The 24,113-nt window shown below is 38.0% G+C and overlaps 1 protein-coding gene across 1 annotated transcript in view; it reads left to right on the plus strand.

The window, feature by feature from the left end:
- Nucleotides 1–24,113, plus strand: part of CNTNAP2 (contactin associated protein 2) — a 1,879,249-nt gene that overhangs the window by 1,323,766 nt on the left and 531,370 nt on the right. The window lies entirely within an intron of this gene.

Consider the following 24,113-nt stretch of genomic DNA (forward strand, 5'->3'; position numbering starts at 1 on the left):
TGTATGCCTGCTGGCCAGGATAAGGTGAGTCTTCTAAAGGAAGTACAAGGTGAAATGAGTCTCACAAATAATACACAGAATTAGGTGAAAAGATGTTTGCTTTGAGTGGGTGGGGGAAGAGAAATGTGACAGAAAACAGAGAAAAATTGTGTGGACCCGAAGGATTTTGGAATTACTTGAGAGTGCTGTACAAGACAAGGAATCTCAGGACATGAGGCTGGGGGATAAACACAACCCATCAAAGAAAACCACAAGTACCATGCTAAGTGAAGCAGCTCGGATGTAGACCACAGAAAACCACTGGGTGTTTTTAAGCAGAGGATGATATGGTCAGATTTATGTTTGGGCAGATGACTCTAGAATGATTATGGAGCATGGGTTTTAATAGGAAAAGACAGGAGACCAGTGAGGATATCGGGGTTTACCTTTTACACCATTAATGGTAAACAATTTGGAATGCCTTTGCCAAATTGTTTGAGGTGACCTCTGTTGGTTGCAGTAGTCAGTGAATTAAAAACAAGGGAATGAAGAAGACAGGAATTATGTATATATCCAACCAGTAATATCTGTGGCTCTGAAGATGAAATATGACTTCATTTAGCATACTGGGACATGCTTTAATATTTAGGCGATTGAATTATCACATCTGATAATTTATAATTCAGTATGCACATAGATCTTTTGAGGGGTGCCATTTTAGCTGCTCCCCTTGGAGTCAGAGGATTTCTAAAGAATTGGCTCCACTTCACATGTTCAAAGATCCCGAACAATATGGTGTGTCAAGAAGAGCAGATGAGATCCAATGAACTGCCAGTGTGCAGGCTTGCTTCTTGTGCACCTGTTGTTCTGGAGCCAAGTCACTGCATTGCTCTGAATCTCTGTTTGTTTTTGTAAAAAGTATAGAAGGGTACTTCCTGTCCTCCTGACTTCACGGGGCTATTGTCATAGGGAAATGAGAAAGTTTAAGAGAAAACCACTGACCTTTAAAATCTGTGTTTTATTATCATTTAATCTGTGTGTGTATTATATTAATATCAATGTGCTTCTTTGCTATTTCCCCTCCTTGGGGCAACCTTAACCATTCTTTCCCTCATCAAAAGCTAAGGGTAAAAATATGATACACATTATTAACATATGGAATAGAAACAGTGAGTTTCTTTTGATAAGAATTACAAACCTTGTCTGGGCCCCACCAGCCATGAAACTAAAATAAGAATTTTTAGTTGTGGAGAGGTGTGTCTAATGGTTTGGGTCTAATTTTACTTGTGGAGCAGTGGGTCTAATGGTTTGGGGCAGGGCCTGGTGCATGAAATCAAGACACTTTATGTTCTTCAAATCTTCAAGATTCTTGCTCACTTTTTTCTGGGAACAATTTTTACGTTACTTTTTAGCTTGGGATCTTGCAGCAGGTGGGCAGTGGTAACTGCGTGCTCCACACACTGCACGGTGCAGATTTGGGGGCCCTAAAGTGGAGAGCCAGGCTTCCTTGTCTCTGCCGGGCTGGTAGGCAGAGCTTCTCCACCCAGAAGGGACAGCCTTTTGGCATCCCAGTGCTAGCAGCCATCTCAGTTCCTCTCTCTGCTGGGCTAATATCAGAGCCGATTCTACTCAGGTGCCATGGCTTCAGTTCGCAAGGTCATTAGGCTGTGTTGTCTCAGTCCTCCGTGTTGCCCAAGGTTGGCCATCTTTCGTGCGGTCTTATGGCTTTCTCTGCCCCATGACTCCAGGCGCCTGTGTAGCTGTGATTGGCTTCTCTGCAGAGCTGCACTGCACCAGATCACGTAGCTGGAGAGGTGTAGTGGGAATTCTCTCTTCCTCCAGACATCCGTGGAGGGCTGGCTTCAGGTTTATTTTAGTCCCACTGCCCACCTGTGGGTCAGAGAAATTGATTAATTAGGTTAGCTCCTATGTGAGATATTGTTTTGCAGGTTAAAGTCGTTCTGATTCTATTCTGGTCATATGGAAGGGTTTGCAAAATTTTTGTGAGATTATGATGTGGTGCAGCAAGCTTTTTTGTTATTTAGACCTTTAAAAAAAGTTTTATTAAATTTTAACCTCAAAAGTGATTTTTAATATTGTTGTTTGGAATGGACCAGAAAATAATAAAAATAGATGTTTAAGTGGAGGAAAACATTTATCTAGCAGTGCCTCAGCCCCGTCACACCCCATTCCCTGCCCTTCCTCCACACACCCACGGAGGCTTGCTGCTGGAAATAGCCTTACTGAATAGATTTATAAGAGATCTGCAAGAGTTAATATAGTGTGAACTCTGTGAGCTTTTCTAGGTAGAGAATAAATTGCTAAACTGGTAAGGATAAGCTTCAGGCAGTCCGAGATAGGTTTGACTTTTTATTTTTCCTTTTTTCTAGCTTTATTGAGATTTAAGTGACCTATAACATTGTGTAAGTTTAAGATGTGCAATGCAATGATTTGATATACGTATATGTTGCAAAATGTTTACCACAATAAGGTGAGTTAACACATCCTTCACCTCACATGATTACCATTTTGTTGTTGGTGGTTATGGTTAGAGCAGTCAAGCTCTGCTTTCATAGAAACTTGCAAGCACACAATGCAGTATTGTTGACGGTAGTCACTATGCTGTACATTAGATTCCCGAACTTATTCACCTTCCAACTGAAAGTTTATACCCTTTGACTAACATCTCCCCATTTCCCTCGCCCCTGAGCCCCTGCAAACCACCATTCTACTCTCTGTTTCTGTGAGTAGATGTTTTTAGGTTCCGCATATAAGTGAGATTATATAGTACTTGTCTTTCTCTGTCTGATTTATTTCATTTAGCATAATGTGCTCAAGGTTCATCTATGTTGCTGCAAATGTCAGGATTTCCTTCTTTCTCATGGCTGAATAATATTCCATTGTGTGTCAGGCCAGCCCCAGTGGCCTACTGGTTAAGTTCAGTGTGCTCTGCTTCAGTGGCCTGGGTTCAGTTCCTGGGTATGGACCTGCACCTTTCATCTGTTAAGGCCATGTTGTGGTGGTGGCTCACATACAAAAAGAGGAAGATTGGGAGCAGATGTTAGCTCAGTGTGAATCTTCCTCATCAAAAAAAAAAAAAAAAATTCCATTGTGTGTGTGTGTGTGTGTGTGTATGTTTGTGTATCACATTTTATTTATCTATTCCTTAGCTGATGAACACTTAGGTTGTTTCCATATCTTGGCTACTGTGAACAATGCTGCAGTAAAAATGGGAGTATAGACATCTCTTTGAGACAGAGATTTCATATCCTGTAGAAATATACACAGAAGCAGAATATCTGGATCATATGATCATTCTATTTTTAATTTCTTGAGGAACTTCCATACCATTTTCCATAGTTGCTGTACCGAGATAGGTTTTACGAATAGGAAGGAACTTATAGTTCACTGTTTATGTAGACTAGTAAAGAGTACAAATTTAAGGGAAAATGTCATAAGTAACTCCCTCAAATTATTTTTGGAAGTAGTAAATGTCAACCATATTATTAAATCATGAAATTATTCTGTATTAAATAAGGTTCCCCCGAAGCAAATCCTGAGACGAAGAGTTGTGTGAAAGAGATTTATTAATGGGAATGTGATAAGAAACAGGGAAGCAGGATAGGAAAGGGATAGAAACCAAGGGAAGGGGAGACCTTGGGCAAAAGTCCTTGAGATCAATGAGTGGACCTCAGCCAACCCCATAAGGGACCTCTGGAATGTGAGTTAGAGTTGTCCCAAACAGAGACAACGGAGCTTGGCTATCATTCTCCCACACCTAACAGTCATTGGTTACTGGGCCATGGGAAGATGTCAGCCCCCGGGCACTTCTGACTCTTGGAAGCTCCTGTAGGCGAAGGACAGTTGGGCAAAGAGCAGCACAGGTGATGGTCAGTGAAAGTGTTCCATGATGGTACAGACTGAATGTTTGTGTCCCCCCAAAATTCATATGTTGAAACCTAACCTCCAATGTGTACTTGGAGGTGGGGCCTTTGGGAGGTGATTAGGTCATGAAGGTGGAGCCATCACGGATGAGATTAGTGCCCTTACAAAGAGTCCCCAGAGAGCTCCCTTGCCATCTCCATCATGTGAGAGCACAGCAAGAAGGAGCTGTCTGTGAACCGGGAAGCGTGCCCTTACCAGACACTGAATCTGCCAGCACCTTGATCTTTGAATTCCAGCTTCCGAAACTGTGGGAAATAAATTTCTGTTGTTTATAAGCTGCACAGTATATGGTATTCTGTTATAGCAGCCCAAATGGACTAAGACACATGGGTTCAGATTTTTGGACTTGGTTAGAAGGGATGCGAAGGGAACTGGGTCATCACCACATTGACCATCATATTGTCTGCTGTGATGGAGCTTGAGCTATTCTTCGTGTCCAAACAAGGAATCTACGTGCCATTTTAGACATTGACTTCACATACCTGCCTGACCACAAAGGCCAATATCATCAGGAACATGATGGCAAATAAAATAGGTCCTGCATGAGACAATTTGCTGCTGGGTGGCAGTTTAATCTGTGACCCCTTTTGCTTAAGTGAGGTCATGAAGAAATGTTAAATTGAGAGTTATCTTCTATCCTGACATGAAGAACAAATAATTTTCCACCATATACAAGTAGAATATTTGAAACTTGCAAAATCTGTTAAAACAAAAGTTTAACCAGAAATTAACATGCAATCTTTTCTTCATACAACTCTTAACTCCTGGTTTATACATGCTTTAGTATTAAGCTGTGTACCATAAATATAAGATAAAACTATGAGATTAGCATAATACCAAAGGAGAGTTCCTAATGGCCAGATGTTTGACTCTCCAAATAATTCTGCAGTATTACAGTAAAGTTGCCCCAAAAAACAGTCTTATATTATTAGAACTAGTTGATATTGATCTAAATTAATCTCTCCGTCCTTTCATGTTCATCATAGTACTTTCTTTAAATCTCTCTACAGTACTTATCCCCTTCAATTTTATCTTATTATCTTAAAGGCAAAACAGTGTAAGTTTCATCTTTAGATCATCCAAGACACTTATCACTGTATCAAGTCATAGTAGGTGTTTGAAAACATTCAATTGAGAAAATTGGCCTACGAGTCTCCTTCTTTGAAACATCTTGTCATTTATTTTAATAGCCAAGTACATTTGCTCTTTGAATAATGATTCACCATGGAGTCTCCTAGCTGCTTGTTAATTCTTGACTTCCTCCCTCTTGCTCATTTGGAATCTGTCAGCAGTGTTTCAACAGGATGTGGCAAGCATCAGAGCATATGTTGTCTGCATATGTACCAAAGGAGACATATTTTTCTTTCCCCTTCTCTCCAGAATTTTTCTCTTTGACATAACTGTAAATTCCCAGAATGTACATCCTATTGTGAGACAAGAATCAGGCTTTGAATAAGACTTTGCTCAAGTAGAGCAGGATTCTAGCTATTCGACTTGAATACAGAAGTTGAGAATTTCATGTAACTTTTCTCACTGTCTCTGAAAAATATATTTCAAACTAGTCCTTGGCTATGACTTTGCTCCTCTCAGAAATGGACAGAGTATATTTATATAAAACAAATGCACAGCCTTTTCAAAGACAGAGTGAGAGAAAGAAGAGGGCTCCCTAATAGGCGTTAATACACTAGTGAATATCGTGGATTTATTTCAGAGCAAATCATCCCAGATTGGGTCCCAATACCATCAGAAGCCTTGAGAAGCTGAAAATTGGGAAGAAAACTTGGACAGTATGTGTTCCTATGAGAATTCCATTTTCTTTGCACACTAAAAGTCTATGCTACCTGTCAGATGTTTCTATAATAAAATTTATCATCAGAATATACCAAAAAATTGCAAACTCAATGTGCTCTCGACCTTATATATTTTTTAACATACATTAAGGTCAGAGCCAATAGTAGAATCAGCTGTTGTAATATGAGAGTAACACGAGGACCTGCCAGCCCTTAGTAGCTGTTCCATGACCTGATCATGACGAGATCTTCACTATGATAGTTACTCTTTTGGAAAAAATATCTCCATCAGAAATCTCCTTCCAAAAAGTGAATATCAACTAGCAGAGGGAAATAGGTAGGAATTAGTTCTTCATTAGACTATCACTGAGTAGAATAAAGGCCACTAAGTAAATGAGTTATAAAAGAGCTCAACTTTGATCAGATGATCAAGGTCATAAAACATCTGGGGCTGCTGGGAAGGCATGGCTGCAAGACTAGGTGGCCCTCTCTTCTCAGTTAATGGTGTCACTGCTCTCCCCAGGCACCAAAGCTAAAAACTGTGCATCTTTTGGATGCTCCATCTCTTACCCAACTTGTCCAAACAGTCACTGAGCTGTAGTCATTCATCTTCTGCTTTATTCCTGCTGCCTTGGTTCAGGCTTTCATTTTCTCCCATTCAGCCCAGTGCCATTTCTCCTTCCTGACCTCTTAGATGTTCTCATGGTGCTTTTCAGTCCCAGTCATTTCTTCAGTCCCAGGTCTATCGACATCCCTGCCTCCTCCACCATTCCGATGGTATCTCCCCACTCTCTCCTCCTGTCTTTGCCCTGGTGCTGGCTGCTGTTGAGCAGAGTATTGGTTAGAACCATGGAGTCTGAAAGATCTGGCCTCACTGCCCAGGTCTGCTTCTTAATACTTGTGTCACTTTGGCCAAGTCATGCACTCTCTCCACCTCTCACTTTCCTTCTTTGTGAAAGGAGATAGTATTAGTGCCTAACTCAAAAAAATTGTTGTGAATATTAAATAAGATAATGCCTGTAAAGAGCTTAGCAGAGGACCTAGTATCGAGTTAAATAGTCTCAATTAACATAGCTGCAATATTAATAATTAGTGTTTGATATCACTGAGGCTAGAAGATGTTGCAAGAACTTCCGTGAGCGTGGGAATATTTTAGGTCGATGAACAATATTTACTAAAAGAGATGGGATACCTGCCACTGGCCCTTTTTACAAAGTAAAAACATTTTTAAAAATTAATAAAATAGGCAGAGTTCCTTGATTAATTATGAAATACCAACTTTTCAATTGACTTAACCATAAACCATCTATTTGTTCTAGCAACACAGGCCAAACTTGCAGAACAAATACCATGATCCTACTCTCTATACCAGCAGCTCGTTTTTTAAAAACATGTGGTGCTCTCTTTCATGCTATGCTGGACTGGGCTGACTGTTGAGGATGTCAGCGGACAAGACATGTTCAGCTCCTTCCCTGAGAAAACTTACTTTCTAACGAGAAAATCAGAAAAATAAAAGATCAATAATAATTTACTGCAGTAAGGGCACACCTAGCTCAAGTCTTTCGATATGAACCATGTGCTTTATGAATTAACCTGAAAACATCTCTGAAAGAAAAAAAGGAGCATTATGTTGATACTCTCATTCAAAGATCTTGGACTGAGAATCAGGATATTTGGCTTCTAATCTTTCTACAGTGAAATTGCAGTTTGAGCAAATCAATTGCTCCCGTCACTCTGCCTCTCTGAGACTGAATCAAATGAAGCCTAATGATGCTTACGGGTTTGTCATGAGACATAAAAGAACTCTACGGGGTAAGGCACTAGGGTTTTCATCATTGGCTTCCAGTAAAACCTGAACCTGATATATTTTTGCCTTTTCAGAGAAAGCAATCTTCATCTCCAGTTCAATTATGTAGCATAATTTCAAAGAATATTGATGTTAAAATGTGAACTTCACTATCAATGCATTGATTAGACATGATTTTGAAGGTTAAAAGAGAGAACTTCAACCCGGAAGCCACTGTCACCCGTCAACAGAGCCCAATCAAGAACATCTGTAATAGAAGACTGAATTCTCCTTTGTTGAAATTCCAAGATGTGTGTTGCTTTATTCTAATTACAAGATGTCTGAACATGAAAATGTGACATGATTTCCATTCAGGTCTTAATTTCAAACAGCCAGAGTGTATTTCTTTATAACTAATGGAGAAGCGTGACTTTGATGAAGTCAGTGCTACTCGATAAAAAGAAAAAAGAAAGCTTTTTCCCTAACATCCTAACACTAGTCAGATTAATACTCTCGTGCATAGTTAGAGGACATCTTTAATGTAAGCAGGTCAAGGATATGCAAGGAATAAATTCAAGTCTTCATCAGCATAGCCATTCTTTTCTACTGAACTGGAATTATTAAAATCATTTTTTATCTTCAAATGCATCTATTTTATAGTTTCCAAGTGCAAGAATCTTTCAAATCTGTAGCTCTAGACATGTAGATAAGAATGATATATTATTCAAAGGACTTCTCTTTCATGGGGCATAATCCATGTAAATTGTTTTATTCAAAGAAAACCGTAATAAAGTATCACCTCTATTCTCTTTTGGAGAAGAGATACCCACCGAGTCAAGTGCAAGTTTATATGTGTAAATAACAGTGCTGGGGGGCATTTCTTACTATTACGTGCTCTTTTTATGAGAGAATAACAAATTCTCTGCTAATCTCTAATCACGACAATGATTAAAATTTGGACATAGAGCTGAAGGTGAGCTGAAATTTTTAAGAAAAATTCTCTAGTTCCCTCTCTATGTTTGCTCTACTGCATGAAAGATACCAAATTTACCAGCTGTTAAACCAGTGCTGGACTTGAACGTGAAATGATCAAGCAGCAAAACTCAATTTTTTGTTTCTTGTGCCTCTTAGATTATAGGCAGTCAATAAATATTTCCTGAAGGAACGAATGAATCATACAGATGGAACAGAGTTGGGCAAGCTAATCTTGCACATCTGCTGGCACAGGGGAGAGGTATTTATAGGTTGTGAAAAATGAAACCTTCCTGGGCTACCACCGTTCTCTCTTCTTCCTCTATCATAATACAAAAACTCGTTCCCAGTTCCTCCACTTTCTCCACATACAAGGTATTCCTAGTTATCTCATGTTGCTTCTTCTGGGAAACTTTGCTCGCCACAAAAGGAAAGAATATAGGCCATAGTTCTCCACTGACACCAGTGGGACCAATTGTTTTTTCCCATCTCTACTGTGAAAGCCACCCAACCCTAACTGCTGCCTTAAAATAGACATGTTTTATTAAGGGTGGCAGAATGCCAGTTTTACAAACTTTTTATAGACCAGACACATCACAAGTGCACAATTTTACCATACTCTTGAAAATAACACAATGTAATATTAAGATGTTTCTAAGCCCACACTATTTTATTCTCCTTCCAGTTAATGATGGCTTAGGCTTTTAGTGTCACTGATTTATATTTATATGTATTATATATATATACATATATACACACACACACAGAGTCATGTGTCATGTGTCACTTAACAATACGGATATGTCCTGAGAAATGTGTCGTTAGGTGATTTCATCGTTGTGCGAACATTGTAGAGCACACATACACAAACCTAGGTGGTATAGCCTACTATAGACCTAGGCTCTATGGTACTAATCTTATGGGACCACCAATGTATACACAGTCTATTATTGACTGAAATGTCATTTTCTGTGTTTATATATTTTACAGTCACTGATATGTGTGTGTGTATATATAAAAGTATATAGATATATATTTTTGCCAGTTCACTTGATATATATGTGTGTGTGTGTGTATATATATATATACATATATATATAATATAATTTTCTTTTTTTGCCAGTTTACCTTGGCTTCAACCCCAAGTCCTGCCTGATCATATAAAGGGATAACATAAGTAGAGCTGTGGAGAAATAGTCCTTGTATGTTCCACAAGAAAGGATTACTTTTGGCTTCTGGTTGTGTCCTATTTACTTTCAGCTGACACTTGATTACGATAACATCCTATGGATTCTATCCACAGTAATTCCCTGACAGCCCTCTTGTCTGTGCCAGAAATAGGAAATCTTCCTCAGTTCCTCTGAGATGATTTTTGTGTCTTGATTAGCACATCTAGGAATCTCCCTACTTGTCATCATGTCCTCCTTGCTTCTCAATTTGGGTCGTTTTTCTAAAAACCTCATCAGTCCTTTCCTTTCACTCTCAATTACATCAGACTGACAGCTCTTCAGTCTTCTTTCTATTTCTCTGTTTCTTTCTACATTTGAAACCACAAATCTTTTCAAGATTCCAACTTTTATTGACTCTACCTCAAAAATGTGCCACAGTTCTCTTGCAAAATGGAATCTCCATACAAATTTCTTTCTTTTGTGATTGACAATTTAATTACAGTATTATGTCCCTTTTCTAATCAGTCTGGAGACAACTTGAAATCTACAGTGGCTTCAAGGAGATTTCCTTGAAAGCAATTAATTACTTGTTGACCCACCCTGTCCATTTTGAGATAAGGCTTGTCTTGCTTTGTGGGGCCCTGAACTGGTCGATCCATTCCCAAAATGGGAGAACACCAAAATGGAGTTTAAGCAGCGGCCAGTCCTTCACATATCAGGCCACCCTGCTGAGTCCTTTTCCATTCAAGAGCAATAATCATATGGAATGATTTGCATGATAGAAAAGAACATCCTCATTAATTTTGCAGATTGAATCAAGGTGTGTGGGAAGGGTGGCGATATAAATGTAAATGACCTTGACAACAAGCTAAGCAAAAAAACTAGTCAGAACATTGAACTTAGTGATGCTTAATAGAGATATGGATTAAGTTGTACGTTAAAACATTTTTTAAAAGTAAGGATATATAAAATACAGTCTAAGTCACTGCAAGGTAAAAGGTCACGTGAGAAACTTACTGAATATGAGTTAGAATTGTTCTTTTCCTAAACATATATATTAAGTAAGATGAGTAAAAGGAATGCCGCACAGGAGAGTTAAAGGTACCACCATTTGGTTGAATCCTTTATTAGTACTTTTGGTGATAAGTGACAAATTACGCTCAGACTTGCTCAGACAAAAGGTAATTTGGGAGCCCATCTAATGAAGAAGTCTTTGGACTAGCACTAGCTTCAGGCAGAGGTGAATCTGAGGATTCACAAGGTATCATCAAGAACGCGTTTCTCTCTCTTATCTCTCAGCTCTACTTGTCTTTCTTGGCTTCAGGCTGCTTTGATATGGCAAGCAAGCTTGTTACTGTCACTGCTCCCTGGAACTCAGAGCGCATGACCTCAAAGCTCCTCTACACCCAAAGGGCTCCGATGGGCCCTCCTTGGGTCACATGCCTCTCTAGACTAGTCTCTGTGTCCAAGAGATGGGCTACTCTCTGACATGACAGACAGACTCACCTGATTAAACCTTCCACAGGATTCAGTGGGGCAGGGAGTGATCCTTCCTGAAAGAAAAAGGGGAGAGACAGACTGAAACTAAAAGGGAGGGGGCAAGAAAGAACATTTCCTAAGGACTCTCATTAAGGGGTATTGATAATTCAAGGCACATGGTCAGGAAGGATTTTTGAGAAGATGGAAATCATCTGAGTGATTTATAGGACTGGCAATGAGTGAGAATTAAGTGTGGCCTTTTAGCTTCTGAGATGTGTCAATGGTAGGACAAAAGTGAACTTTGAAGTAGGGCTTTTTTGCATAAAACAAATTTAACTGATTATAGAACATTTAGAAAACAGAACCATAAAAGCCAGAAGGAGAAAATAGAAAATATCTTCTAATAACCAATACTAACACGTTGGGCAAATTTCCCTCGTGTTTTATACAAACAGTGATACCGGGCAATGGGCTCGCTCTGCTCGCTATGATTAAGGCAATTAATCACAACGAGTTAGAGATCGAGAAAGGATTTAATTAGATTAGCCAGCTAATCAGAAAACAGGTGACAAATGTCTCAAAAACCCGTCTTCAAGGATGACAGAAGCTTGAGGCAGTCATATAGGGAAAATGGGCGGTAAGAAGAGGGTTTAGAAATATGCATGACGGACTCCAGGATCTCTTATTGTTCTTTTCATCTGTCACCAATGATAAATATTTTCAGACGTTCTTTATTCATGGAGGCCTTCTCATTCCCTGGGAAAAGTCATTAGAATTGTTAAGAACAAAGCTATCAGAGAACCTCAGCAGGGGTACATGCACAGGATCAGGACCAGAAATCATGAAATCATCATGCTAGAAAGATTTCAGCTAAGATTCATTGTAACAAGATGGCCTTACTTATGTTTGCTTACAAGATGGCCTTACTCGTGTTCACTCACAATAGCACTTGTGTTTATGATCAGAATTACTCAGAAGCTACACTGCATTTTTGCTCAAAATATCAAGAATATTTTGGCACATGACTAAACTAATTTACAAAGATTGCAAAGGTTTTACTGGCTAAATATTAGCACATTTAATGGATGTATCATAGTCGATAATCAATGTCTATTTTTTATATTTTTTTCTGTTTTTATCTTCACAGATGATATTATGATAAACATTTTGAAGCCACATCTCTTGTCATTTTCCTAAGATTGAATCCTTCTAGTGGAATTACTGAGCCATAGAATATGAACATTTAATAATTCTTGGTATATATTGTGACATTTCTACACAGAATATTACTCTTCTTACCAGCAGTGTGGTGAGATGATCCTTACTACAGCCCAAAGATGGTGATTTTTCAGGAATTAGATTACGAGATTTATGAAGCGTGCATTCCTATTTGTTTCCCCACAGGGCCTACTATTAAAATCACTAATAAGCATTTATTAAATTTTAAAGAATGGGCCTAAACAAACAGGAAATGTATGTTTTTAATTCTGAGTTACAATGCCAAAGGAGAGAGTTTGAGTTAACGAAATAAATCTCTGCTCATTTTAATATTGACAGCGCGCGTTGTTGTTGAGGATGTAAGGGAATGAAGATTCTGTAAAATTGCAGTCTTCAGTCTGATAACATATATCAGAATTGAAGATGCACGCCTTTTGACACAGAAGTTCTGTATTTGGAACTACATCCAAGGAGGTGTTTGATCAGATACACAAGAATGTATTTGATGATCGTCAATGAGGCTTTAGTAACATTAGAAATATTTGGTCTATCTCGGTACCCATTAGTATTTATTTAAAATAAATCCTAGTTATTCATTCAATGAATGCAATGCAGCCACTATAAAGGAGAGTCTTGAGTCAGAATTGCCTGTGTTGAAATCTTGTTCTACCCCAGTTAGAACAAATAACAACTTTGTGCCCTTGAGCAAATATCTTATCTGTGACTCATATCTATAAGATTTATTTTGATCATTAAGTTTGACTTTACACAGAAAGAGCTTACCAAGTCCAAGTTATTACAATTTTTATAATTTTTATTAGGTAAAAAAGTGTGCATTAAATTGTTAGTATGAACAAGTGATTAAATAGCCTGGATGAGAAAATCACATTTATATAAAAGTATATCTGCATGTCTGCAGAGATCTAAAATATGTATTGTTATCTCTTGGTTGGAGAACATTGGTGATTTTTGCTTGCTTCTTTGTTTTTTTCTCTATTGCTTGAATTTTCTGTAGGAATATTTGTTATCTTTATGATCATAAATAGTTGATGATATCATTTACATTTTTTTTAAAAATCTGGTGATGTAAGAACTTCTTTAGCGAGTTCTGCGCTTCCTAGGTGACTTGCCCAAAGCCGTGTAGCCAGACGGTTGCAGGATAGCAGGAGACCAGAGTCTGCTAATCCCTAGTACATACGTCAAATGACTGCCAGCAGCTAAAATGACCGAAGGGAAGAGGAGCCATCAATGAGATTAGACTAAAGCAATCAGAAGATTCCAGGCTATAAAGACAAAAGCCAGAAGTTCTGCCATAATGAGCTATGTGACCTTGGGCAAGACTCACGATCTCTCAGATGCTGTTTTATTTTTTTCCTTTTAATTCCATTATAAAATCATTCTCGGAAAGTTTCTGTCAACCTAAATAAAGAGGTAAATTGAGGCAACCTCAAATTACCAGAAATTGAGTTTATTCGGGAATAGCAGAGGAATTGAAAATCAGGAAACATGCTGTAGCAAGCTACAAGTGAGTCCACTGAGGGTGTGAGGCAGGCCTTAAGGGCAAGGAGTGCAAAGAGGGGAAGTCCAGCCAGAGTCCAAGCAGTAAGTTCATTGACTCGAGGATGGGGAGTTTCTTGGTGGATGTTCATTGGTCAGAAGATAAGTCTTGGTCTTCTGTAAATCAGGCATTTAGGGGAAATCGTCCCTTAGTTCTTAAGTTCCATTCTTCTGAGGGTGCATGCATGAGATTTTCCATTTCATATCCTCCAGTTCCATTTTAGATTGAAACCCTCTCACATTCCTGTACCTTTAAGAAGATAAAATGAAGCTTATACACAGGGGAAACAGATGTATTTATTTAGTTAATTGCTAGTTAGTTTTAATCAAATCTCAAAATACTAGAATTGGATGAATATTTATTTGTGATTGAGGTGGGGGGGTGAGGTGGTTGATTCTGTACTTAAAATTGAAAAAAAGCAAATTTAGTAAAAATTAAAGGAAATTCTTCTTTATATAGAAATCTATATAAAGGAAATTCTTCTTTATATAGAAATCTATATATCTAAATTATATAGAACCTGTGACCTTGAAAGTTTGTTCATGCTCAGAAGGTAAATAGGTTTCATAAAGTTTTGGGTAAATTTGCAATCATATATTTATGATAGGTTACTCGGCATTTATTGCCACAACTATTAAGTTTGAATCCTGAGAGGCAATCACAGTCTCAGCCCCACTGTCAAGGGCCAGAATGAAAATGGATAGAATGCATGAAAACACAAGCTTATGGTCTGTAATCTCTGAGCAAAAGTTGATACCTTAATAAAGTGGAATGAAGATAGCAAAAACATATATAACCTGAGATAACTACTCGCTGAAACTTAGCTATTTCTCTTATTTGTTTTCCTTTTCTTATTCTACTATGAAAATATGAAGAGAAATACCTCCTCTCGAGTGCCTACATTGTACCAGTCACTCTGCCTGGGGATTACTGTGTTACCTCATTTAATCCTCACACTTGACTGCTGGGACGATGTTATTCCCACTTACTCACAGGAGAAATTCAGGCCTGAGAGGTAGAGTACATGCACACGTCTAAGGAGTTGGAAGCAGCAAATCTGGGTCTACCTGCTGATGAGCAACACATGGCCACCAGCTCCTAACACATTGAGCTATTGCTACTCTCTAAGATCATGGTGGCTATGGTGGAGCATATGAGAAAAGATGGAATTACTTATCCAAGTGAGTCTGCTGAATGCCAGAAGATGGTCTTTAGAATATGTTTCTTTGACCCGGATTTTATTTCCTTTTAACCTTTTAACCTTTGACTTTCTTTTTAACTAAAAGGAACCAACACGTTATTGACTCATATAACAAAGGATATTTTCAGAATGTATAGTAATTTGTTCCACACAAAGAAAATCTGTTCAGGAGTTTTTTTTTTTCTGAAGGGTAATCTTTAAGATTATCTTTAAGATATCTTTAAAATATCTTAGTTATTTCCCTTCAACCCCTTTTTCTCTGCAGATTATAGAGAATGTGAAAAGATAGATGAAGCACTCCCACTAGGAGTTATGATGACAGATGAGCAAGCTTAATTGTGACAGTGTTTGGTCCTTTTCCTATTTCTTCGATGAAAATGAAACCATCATTCCATCAGCTGGGAGCCTGGTCAATAGGGTGTGCTCCTGTGTGTGATGTGTACAGGAGGGGGCCTGCCATAATTGCACCGGGCAGACAATTCATCTGGAAGCTCCAGAAATGAGAGAGGGAAAAAATGAGCTCTAACTGTCCATCTGGGTTTTGAAAAGTAGATGTTTGAAGTTGTGGCAGGCTGGTTTATAATTAAATTGGTCACCGAGGTCGGATTTCATAGCAGTCCAATTCCAGATGTGATCATAGCGTAATGAACCATGCCTTTATAAATGTTACATTTCCTGGGATCAAAATATCAGCCAGGATTTTCCTCCCAATTTAAAGAGTTTAAGTACTACATTATTTTGAATAGTGCTCTGCTCTCTTGGTGTTTTTGTGTCATGAAAAACAGTTGGAGGGCATGGCATGGAACAACAGATAAAGGAAAACCTCCCTCCTGTTTTTATAAAAACAGAATTCACTGTACTTGCACCCTGCTGTCCAGCCTTAATTCGTGTGAACCAATTTCTCTTTTGGCTACTAAGATAAATGTAATATTTACTGAATATAGGTGATCATATTTTCTGCTCTGTTATGTACCAATCTTGGAAAGTCCGAATACAATTGTTCTCTAGACACACAGTCCGTTATATGTAGAGGAGTCTCACTCTTCTGTGATTTGAACCTTGTCTTTAATTTATTTCCATTTCAAACTGAATTTACAAGCCGATTGCCCGTCAGAGGAAGAGGCTGGCATAATCAGATTAGACAAGGGCAGGCTCCTTGGAGTCTTTTTTGGATAACTTTTCTAATAGACTGAAACTAATTCTGAGACTTTACCTGTCACCAGGAACAGTGTCTAATTCCTGTGCAGCTGTATTGGTGTGTGTGAAATACTCTTTCCGAGACCCCTAGACAGTTAGAATTTAACTCAGTTCTGAAGCAATGACTGCTTATACCCTGAATAATTGTGGACACATTCCTTCACAATAACAATTATATGCAGACGGAATCACGCCAATTCAGTTGTGGTAGATGCAATTAGAATTAATTATGTAAATGAACTACGAGAATAATTAGAACCAGAAAAGTTGATGAGTCAATCGCCAAGTCTATGTACTTATGACACTAAAATTTTTAAAAATTAGAAAAACTTTGATTTTCTTAGAAGAGAAAATAGGTTGAAAAGCATTAGGAATAATTCATAATGGAGGTTAAAAAAGCCTTTTCATGATATTTATTCAGGACTTCACAAGAGAGATGAAGATCTTGAAATTCTCTGGACAGAATTTAGGGAGTTTGTGTGACAAAGAGGTGTACCAGTTTGGTCTGAACTAAGGGATAAATTAGGATTCCAAACAGAAATGGCTTTATCTGCTTAATAATTAGAACTTTGAGGTAAAATTTAAAGTGGATTAGTAAATATAAATAAAGGAAACTTTCAAATAAAAACAGGTAACATAATATTAGTGTGAACACTTTTCTCCCCTCGCTTTTCAAACACAGATATTTCCATCTGTGTCCATTGAAAAGGCCCAGAAGCATTGGCAACTCAGCATCGATGAACACGCCAAAGCCAGGCATGTGGCCTCTGAGTACAATACAAAGGCTAGTGATGTTAGAGGGACCTAGAAGCCAGCTTGAAGAGGCTGTCACAGACAAAAGGGGATACAATTTGAACATCAAAGAGAATAATGGCTGCAATGGCTTCAAACAAATTTTATATATCAAATCACAGAGATATATCTGCCTCTCCATGATTCCATAATGATGCTCAAAAAAGGACCGAAAAAAGGAAAGGGGGAAGACAAGGATTGGAGAAACAGAACAAAATGCCCTCTTCCTATTGGAAGTTGCAAGGGCACCAACTCCTATCTCAAAATTCAGAGTTAAAGGGAAGGAGTAGGCATTTATCTTGCCTCCAGTAGGAGACACGCTTCTGACTAACCAAAAGGCCTTAGGAGATGGGTGAAATTTTCTAAATAGGAGGAATGATAGGAATAGAAAAGCTTCATTTTGCAACCCCTAATGAAATCATTGATTTAGGTCATCAAGAAATGGTCAGACATTAGTGAAGTTTTGAGGGGAAATTTTAGGGTGATGGGATCAGGCTGATATTGCCTGAACCCCACTGATGTATCTTAGCCTCACTGAAGCGAATCCTTCAGATTTCATGTCGCCCCTGAGATTAGGCAGCGTAATGTACGGGGTCCCACTCCTGAAGTAGCTTGGAGGAAAACAACAACTCGCATGTAATCAAACCTTTGGATTTGAAGTCCAGTTTCCAGGAAATATGCGGGAGAACGGACCAAGCTAAGCCTCAAGAAGCAATCAGTCAAATGCAAAGTGCCAAAGACTTAGGATAATTTTTACGGTTCCTTCATAAGTCAATGGAAGGAAAAAGGAAAAAGGTAAGGATGGAGTGCTGTTACTGCTTTAAAGAAACCAATGAGATGTAACAACCAAATATAATGTGTGGAGGGCTTTCGGGTCTTCATTTAAGCAAACAAACTAGGAAAATGCATTTTTAGACAGCAAGGAAAATTTGGGTATAGACTAGGTATTAGATGATAATAAGTTATTTTTTACTAATTTTAGTAGGAGCAATAATGCATTGTATTATATAAGAAAAAAATGTTAAGGCATACTGAAATATTTATGGATAAATGGCTTGATATTTGGAATTTGATTGAAAGTATTGCTGCCCCAAAAAAATGAAAAGGGTCATGGAGAAAATATAGGAATAAATAAAAGAAAAATGGCAAAATAATGGTTGTTGAGGCTTACGGATGGATCCACGTGGACTTTTTCTACTTTTGGCATTTTTAGAAATTTTCATAAGGAAAAGTTAAAAATAAAATCAAAACATTGTTTAGGCACAAAAAAAAGACAGACAATAGAAGATAATGCGTTAACTTCAATTGCAATTATCTATCCATTTGTAAGTGTTCCCAAGAATCTTTATATGAATAGAAGATTATGAACTCTAAATAGATGCCTACAGATGTAGTAGATGGAATGGAAAAAGAGAAGTGCTGGGGAGTTGTGACCTCAGGCAGAGAAATTAACCCTGATGGCTTGGATGGTGACAGCTTAAATTCATCTGAGTAATGAGATTCGTCAGGCAGACTTTTGTTTAGTGACTTTTGAACAATGATCTTCCTAAGCTTTATCTCCGTTTGTGAGTCAGACATGAGGTAGATTTGAAGAACAAAATACAAAAAGACGTATTCCTTGGCCATTCGTCACATTTCAGATGTTTTTGTTGTGTTTTGTTTTTCCTTTCAAGAGGTCACCAATGTTAATTTAATAGCAAACAATAGTATTACAGTTAAAGCCAGGGCCAGCTTCATGGGTGTGCAACCTGTACTTAGAAGGGTCCCACAATTGGTTCAGTCCTCTGCTGCCACCATCTTTTGAAATTCTTCATAATTTTTTAACAAGGAACCTCGCATTTTCGTGCTTCACTGGGCCCTCCAAATTACGCAGCCAGTCCTGGTTAAAGTGTATTAAATATAAAGAGTACGTGTTGAGAGAGAGTAGATTTAGTGGACTTAAGTTTCTAAATCATTCTAAAGGAGACACGTTACCCACTTCAGAGTCACGTTATAGCACCTCTGTTTTTCTAACTTCCTCACTCTTGGGGGTACTGCTAAGTAACACAGCCCCCAGCACCGTTCTTTTACTTGGGACACTATTAACTTCATGAAAATAACGCTCAAAAGCAAAGTCCAATTTTAAAACATGATTGCTATGTAGATCAAGAGTTTTGTTTTGAGATACAATTTTTGGATAGAGGTGTGCTTCCTGATAGTTCTAGAACATTGAGCTTCAGAAAAGGTAAATCTATAAACGTATGGGGTTCTCCTGGCAGTCTTTGTTATGCAAGCAAATACATTTTCTGAGTTTAGGTTTATTTTTTTCCTGTGGCAGAAGAATATTTTCACCAAGAGAGTGATGGCAAGACTTGCAAGGCTACTATTCGGTATGTGTGTGGCTTAATAGCAACGTGATATCCAATTAATAGCTATGTATCAATGATCCCAGCTGTGTAAAATGTCACTTGTCGCATGCAGCCCACACGCTCGCATGCTGAAGATTAGGACAGCTGATGTTCTGTCACGGGGCCAAAGTTAATCACGATCTGAGAACACTGAAGAAAGGCTGAGATGTGAGTGAATTAATCACCATTAAAAACATTTAAAAAGTAATCCTAACAGGCAACTTGTAAGAAGAAATATCATTTTGAATAATTCATTATTCTTCCAATATTGAAAAGATGCTTCTGGAAGGGAAAACTTTTTCTAATAAGTTAGTATTATAACTATAGGCAAGAAATTGTTTTTTTAGAAATTAACCTTTTGTGGCAACTCCTTCAGATCACTAGTTTTTATTTCTTCAAAGATGCAAACTTCCCATCAGATTCCTAGGTGGGTTTTCATGTGATCTCTGACATTCAAGAAAGATACCAAGAAAGAAATTATACCCCAAATCATGGCTTCTCAAGTTGATGCCACATATGTTCCTCCCTCTCCAGCTCCCTTTTTACCCTCTCTAGATAATGTTATCATGGCTAGTACATATGTATTTATTTCTTCTTTTATAGATGTACCACAATTTATGTGCATATCCCTCGCTTGGATAAATCGTTTTATTGTTTTTAAATATTTACTGTTTCAAATATGGCTCTATTATATATCCTTAAAGATTTTTCCATATTTGTCCTCCCTCTTGTGTAGGATAGATTCCTACAGGTGTATTGCTGGGTTATAAGGTAATGCATTTAACATCTTGAATCATGCCCACAAAGATTGTGCCAATATATGCTCCTGCCAACACTGGTTTTAAACTGTTTTCCTAAACATTATCAACGCTGCATATATAAATATTTTTTAAATGCCAACCTGATAGACAAATTGTTATTGTTTTAATTTGCATTTTTTGAGCTTTATTAAGGCGTAATTGACAAATAAAATTGTAAGCTATTTAAAGTGTGCAACATGATGATTTGATATACATATACTTTGTAAAAGGATTCACCCCATTGAGTGTATTAACACGTCTATCACCTCCCATTTTTACCTTTTTTTAAGTGAGAATATTTAAGTTTTACTCTCTTAGCAAATTTCAGTTATACAATACAGTGTTATCAATTATAGTCACCATATTATACATGAGATCCTCAGACTTTATTCATCGTATAAGTGAACATTTGTACCTTTTTACCAAACTCTCCCAAACCCCCGCCACCCTAGCCCCTGGCAACAACTTTTCTGCTCTCTGTTTCTATGAGTTCAATTTTTTTATTAGATCCCACATGTAAGTGATAGCATGCAGTATTTGTCTTTCTCTGTCTGGCTTATTTCCCTTAGCGTAATACCTTTTAGGTTTCTCCTCGTAAATGACAGAATTTCCTTCTTTTTTAAGGCTGAATAATATTCCATTGTGTGTGTGTGTGTGTGTGTGTGTGTATGTAGAAGGCAGAGATAGATAGATAGATCACATTTTCTTTATCAATTCATCGTCAATGGACACTTAGGTTGTTTCCATACCTTGGCTATTGTGAATAATGCTGCAATGAACACAGGAGTACAGCTATCTCTTTGAGATAATGACTTCGTTTCCTTTGGATATATACCCAGAAGTGGGATTGCTGGATCATATGGTAGTTCTACTTTTCATTTCTTGAGGAACCTCCATACTGTTTTCCATAGTAACTTCACCAGTTTGCATTCCCACCAACACTGAACAAGCCATATCTTAACTCTAAATGAAACGGGAAGAAATCATTTTAGCCAGTTACATTTATTGGGTATAAATTATGTTCCAGGTACTGATTTTTTGTTTTTTGAAAAAATTCCTCAATTAATTGCCACAACAAACCTGTCAGTAAGCTGTTGTTCTCTCCTATTTTACTAATAATGAAGCTAAGGGTCAAAGAGGTCACTAACCTGCCCAAGGCCATAACATTGTTAGAGAGCAGAATTGAAACCTACACCTTACTCAAAAGGCTACCTCCTTATATTAATCTATGCTCACGATTAATGATCTTGCAAGGCCGTTTGTAATAAATGCCTTCAGTGTAGTGCAAAGTGTTATGAAAGAGACGTTTTAAGCAGAGCAAGGCAAAATTTCATAGAGAAGTCAGTACCTCTGTTTTTTAAGAGGGTAGTCAAAGGTTGTCCGCAGACTGACATGTCCTATGGAGTCCTTGCAGCCTGTTGTCATGATTTCAAGCTATGTTGTGACTAGGTACTCTGTTTCCGCCTTTTGTGAGAACTACTTGAGCAGCGCATGTTGTTAACAATTTTCCTGCTGCTTATGTACCCCAGGCCTGTCACTTAGGTTTCTAGGGCGTCATCTTCCACCTAAGAACCAAATGAAAATGTGAATTGGATTCTGGATTCAAGTCTCTCTGGCATCGTCACTTTAGTGAATGCATCAGGGTTAGCCAGAGAACTTTAAAGTTCCAGAATACTCAAATGAGTCTATCTGTTAGACATGAAGACGTTATCTAAATGGTCAGATAGTCAGGGCGTGAAAATATGTTATTAAACCCCCCGGGAATAACCTCAGAGGCCACTTACGCATTAGCTTTGAGACCAGTGGAGTAAACTGTCACCTTACCTTTTGTCTTAATATTTGCAAATGGAAGTAAGAAAGGGAACGTGAGAGACCTACCTCCCACCTGCTGCAAACTGCCAAGTGGCTTGTAATGACGGTGGTCCCTAGTCACAGCTGGGCGGTCCCTCCCCAGGCCTCTGTCCAGCTGGTCCTTCGCTCTTCCAGTCCTGACTCATTGCCTGCCTGACTTTTGCTGACAGGTAGCTTTCCTTTGCTTTCCTTTCCTTCCTTCCCCCGCCCCGCCCCCCCCCCCCCCCCCGCCCCTTTGTAGAATGGTTATTTCTGAATAGGCCATTTCCTTAAATTATTTAAGGAAACAAGTTTTCAGGCAGAGGGAAATTTGCGCTCTGATGTTGTTTAGAGCTCCGGACCCTGGTGGCTCACAGCCTCCTCTGCAGCTCCTCTGAGTAATTCCAGTTCTACGTGGTATTTCATGGTCTGTCCTAAGAAGTCTCTTTTGAAATTTTGTAAGTTTTATTTGCATCTTGATTTTGACCTTTCTCAATATAAATAGAAAAGAAAACCAATGCATAAATTAGCACAAATTAATAATGTATCATTGTTCTTGTTCTCTCTTTCAATGTTACAAAATTTAAAACAAGGCAAACCAAGGGCTGAGTTCAGTCACATAAATATTGTAAATAATCAAAAGCCAACTTACTAACATGTGGCAAATGCAATTCTTTTACAAGAAATGAAGGGTAGCAGATGGCTTAGATGCAGTATGGTCATTGTCTTCTAGCTGTCTGATCTTAGAGGACGTATTTTACACTTTATAAGAAAGTTCTATTTTTCAAACAACTGTAACTCTGGAAAGATAGATTAGCATAAAATAATTAGGAAAGAGGAAAATTGTCATTAAAGAAAATAGAAAAATTATATACATATCACTCATAGTCTCTTAGTGTGCAACAAAATGCTACTGAAAAATGAATCACACAGACAAGGAGCACAATTCTTCTTTATAAGATTTCAGGAACACATAGTTTTAAAGGGTCACCAATTTTAGTACAAAACTGGTTACAAAGGCAAAATATAGTTGTGATGAGGAAATTTATTTATCCTAAATCAGCTGAAAGTCCATTTCTTGGAAAATTGGAATATCTGGTAACTGTTTTACTTATCTCACTGAAAATTTCTCTCCTAGAAGTTTATTGATAATGTTACTCCGTCTTCTTTAGTTCCAAGAAGCCCTCAGGAGCCCACATGCCAGGCAATGGGAGGCCTTTCCTACCAATTTCTCTTCCGTATGCCCTCGTCTAGGTTCTGATGCCTGGAACTTCAGAAAGAGCCCAATATTCTGTCCACGGCCAGTTCAGCTTTGCCAGTTGGCGTGGGGAGAGAAGACATAGCGAGGCTCCCTGAACTTGGTTTTCAGCAGATTCATTAAATATTTTACTTCTAACAGCCACGGGCATTTGCTTTAGGTTACTTTGAAGGAATACTATCCTTTTTCTTTAGATTTCCTTCCACTAAAAGAACTCCTGCTTAGTTTCCAAAAAGTTCCACTTATCAGAGTAATAAGGCATTTCTATTGCCTTATTCATTGAGTTTTCCAGATAATAAACTATTCATAAAGCCTTGAAGAAAAAGTAAAAATTATTTTTTATGCATTTACATCCACTTAATATTCCTAAGGACAGTCCAGCCTCTCTTCCCACACATACACCTTCCTGTTAGTAGATCATACTTCCATCCACTCCCTGATTGGCTCTTGGTTGTTACTAATAGATGTGAAATTATTTTTGGAAAATAAATTATGTTCTATGTAAATATAATAATCCATTTAAAATCCCCTTCGTTCCTGCAGCCTGTTCATCTAGACTAGTCAAAGTATTCTAAATCCCATAAGATGGTTCCCTCTGAGCACAGTATTTTTTAATATGAAGGAAACTTTACACATTCCAAATAGAACAAGGGAATTACGGACAGCCCAATATGCTCTGAAATGAGCACCTGTAAAGCCTAGCAGTGTGGAGGAAATATGAAATTTACTTTCTACCACAATCCACCAGTTAT

The sequence above is a fragment of the Equus caballus genome, chromosome 4 (assembly GCF_041296265.1).
Source record: "Equus caballus isolate H_3958 breed thoroughbred chromosome 4, TB-T2T, whole genome shotgun sequence".
Taxonomy (NCBI): Eukaryota; Metazoa; Chordata; class Mammalia; order Perissodactyla; family Equidae; genus Equus; species Equus caballus.